Raw genomic sequence first — 3,546 nt, 5'->3', positions numbered from 1 at the left:
CCATGCATGGGCCACCGCAACTATAAGTTCACCTATGCTACATCGGGTCAGTGAGTGGCAAAAAGACATTTATGGGATGGGGTTCCTGAGAAACAAGTCAGTCATTTTCCTTTCATCAAGATGCAAATGAGGAAGCTGTGATTGCTATCAGCAACTGCCTGTAGCTGTCATGACACTGATGCTACAAAAGGTACTGTGAGGGGACAGCTGAGTTATTGAAACAAGCTTTTGTGAATTCTGCTCTCCACCTGGATTTAATGGTTTGAATATGGCTGGCTGTGCTTTGCAGCCTATTGACTCTCTATGGAGTTTATTATTAAAGTGTCTTTACTTATTGACTGAGCATAATGGCTTACACCTGTAATGCCAGCATTTTGGGGTGCCCAAGCAGAGAGATCACTGGAGGTCAGGAGACTGAGACCAGCCTGGCCAACATGGTGAATCCTTGTCTCTACTAAAAATACCAAAATTAACTGAGTGTGGTGGCATAAGCCTGTAATTCCAGCTGCTTGGGAGGCTGAAGCATGAGGGTCACTTGAACCTGGGACACAGAGGTTGCAGTGATCCAAGATCGTGACACTGAACTCCAGTGTGGTGACAGAGTTAGACACCGTCTTAAAAAAAATAAAAATAATGATAAGTATCTTCACTTATTAAGCATCTGCTGCAGGAGTAGAACTGAAGAGTAAAAACCACACACAAAGCAGTCTCTCCTCTGTGACATTTTACAATATTTTTCTTTCTAAGTTTGTAAATTGATCATCAGAAAATTCACTCCTTTGCAATTCAAACATCTCACCAAAGAGGTGAATTATTTTTCTTCTTTATTCAACTGACAATGTACAAGTTATTTTTTGTCCAATAGTTAAGTGTCAAATACCTAAGGCAGTTTTCTAAGTATCTTTTCTGAAAATATTTTGATTTGTTTACTTTTTCTTTCATCTCAAGACAAGCCACAAAGAATAAGATTTAAAAGTGTTAATCTGTATAAATATCTGCACTATACTCTTAATGAAATAAACAAATTACAAGTATAGGATAATCCCATTCTTTAAATATATGTGTCATGTATACAGCTATAAACTTGTTATGTGCAAATATATAAATTTGGTCTTAATTGCATAGAAACTGAGATTTTGCAGGATTATTTGGCAATGAAATTGGGTATGTCAAACAAATCACTTGATACTTTTTTTCCATAGAAACGAATCTAACATTTGAAATAGCTTCCATGAAACTCTTATGCTCCATCCAGAGAAGAAAATTCAAAGTACTCAGAAAATGCAATTACTTTTTTTCTGTACAAACAGAACATAATTAATAAGGTGAATATAATACCATATTAACAAATTCAAGTAATTTTTCATTTACCTACTTATTTAGAGAATCATTGCTTCTGTGCTTCTCCATTATAATTGAAAATAAACAACAGTTACATAATTATCCCGTTATATTCATCTGTTTTTATATTACCAGTCTCTGACATGTTCTGTAAAATCACCAACATACCAAGAACCTTCAATAGAGAAATAAGTGCTCACTAGAAATATATTGACTGCTTAGCTCTGACCATAATGCATCAATTCTACAGATGTTCCAAATTCCAGAGAATAAATATTATGTATTAGTCAGAAGGAGCCTGTCATTTTTGTAAATACATATAGTTTTCATGGCTAATCTAATTTGAGAAGATTTCTGAAGTAAGCATACTAAAATAAAGCATATTCTATAAGTAATTGATTTAGATCAAGGAGTGGAAACTGTCATCCCATCATTCCCCCTTCCTTAACAAATACTTTATAATATCAATCCTCTAAAAATCACTGCAAAAAACTTTCTATTAACATTTAGCAATTAGTCATATTTGCAAACATATTCTCTATTTCATTTGCATTTACAGATTTCTCATTGATTTTATTTATTTTTATATTTTGACACAGGGTCTCACTCTGTCACCTAGGCTTGGAGTGCCCTTGTACCATCTTGACTTATAATAGCTTCAGTCTTTGGCCTTCAAGCAATCCTTCTGCCTCAGCCTACCAAGCACCAGGGAACACAGCTGAATGCCACCACGTCTGGCCAATTTTTGTATTTTTTGTTTAGATGCAGTCCCATATTGCCCAAGTTGGTCTTGTACTCCTGGTATCAAGCAATTCTCCTACCTCGGCCTCCTAGAGAGCCGGCATTATGGGCATGAACCATCATGCCTGGCCCACTTTTTTTTAAAATAGCCTTAGTTTATCTCTTGGTAGACACAAAGATTAATTAAATGCTTTTTGCTTATTCTACAATTAGAATTCAGAAAACATTCATTGTCTAACCAGTGGTTCTCACCTTAGAGCACATCAGAATTGTTTGAGAAGCATTTAAAAATATGGATGGTGTCATCCCCACATAATTTAATTCTATCACTGATGCTTTAATATGACTTAATTGTTGACAAGTTTGTTTTTCTCCCTCAGTAATATGGACATTTATTTTGAAAATATCACTACATGGCTTGCATCTGCTTGCTTGCTTTCTTACTTAACTAGCCATTCAATAATTCAGTAATTCAGTTTTCTGCTTCATTTTACTGAAGGATACTTCACTAAGCAATATACAATTTGCTATTGAAAAATTATTAAGAAATACAACATAGGAAACCCCAGAGGCTCTCACTGAACCTTTCATGTGGGAGGCAGGTTGAACCTACAGAGAGAGTTTTAATCTAAACCACACTCTGCCTATATTAGCACATGTGCACTTTGCTATTTTTCAAACTAGAAGCATGTGTGACAAATATGTTACAGAATGGTCAAGGTATAAAACGAAGAGTGTATTAGTCAGGGTTTTCCAAAGAGACATAACCAATAGGATAGATAGATGAGAGAAAGAAAGAGAGATTATAAGATAATAGATACATAGATAGATTAGATATATTAAGTAGCAAGATGAGATAGATAGATGATACCTAGATATGTAAATAGATATTTAGATAGATGGACAGATAGATGATAGAAACAGATGAGATAGATAGATGAAATAGATGAGAGACACATAGATGTATGAGAGATGAGGTAAATAGATTAGATAGATAGATAGATAGATAGATAGATAGATAGATAGATAGACAGACAGAAGGATGGATAGATAAGATAGGTAGATGAGATAGGTAGATGAGATAGGTAGATAAGGTAAATTAGATAAATTCAATAAATGAAATAGATTAGAGCTAGAAGAATAAGATATATAGATGAAACAGATTAGATAGATAATTGATGGAACAGACCAGAAAATTCAATAAAATAAGATGAGATAAGATAAGATAGGATAGGGTGGATGTGTAGGTAGATAGATTAGATAGGTGCATACCTAGATAGCTTAGGTAGGTAGGTAGGCAGATAGATAGGATAGATAGAAGATATAGAGAGAGGGATGAATGAGATAGGTAAACTGATAACATAGATTAGATAGATGATATGGATAGATGATAGATGAAATAGATATAGATAGATAGATACATACACACACACACACACATACATACATACATACATAGATAAA

This window comes from Papio anubis, chromosome Y (assembly GCF_008728515.1).
Source record: "Papio anubis isolate 15944 chromosome Y, Panubis1.0, whole genome shotgun sequence".
Taxonomy (NCBI): Eukaryota; Metazoa; Chordata; class Mammalia; order Primates; family Cercopithecidae; genus Papio; species Papio anubis.
The sequence above is the reverse complement of the archived record's forward strand: the minus strand, read 5'-3'. Positions refer to the sequence as shown.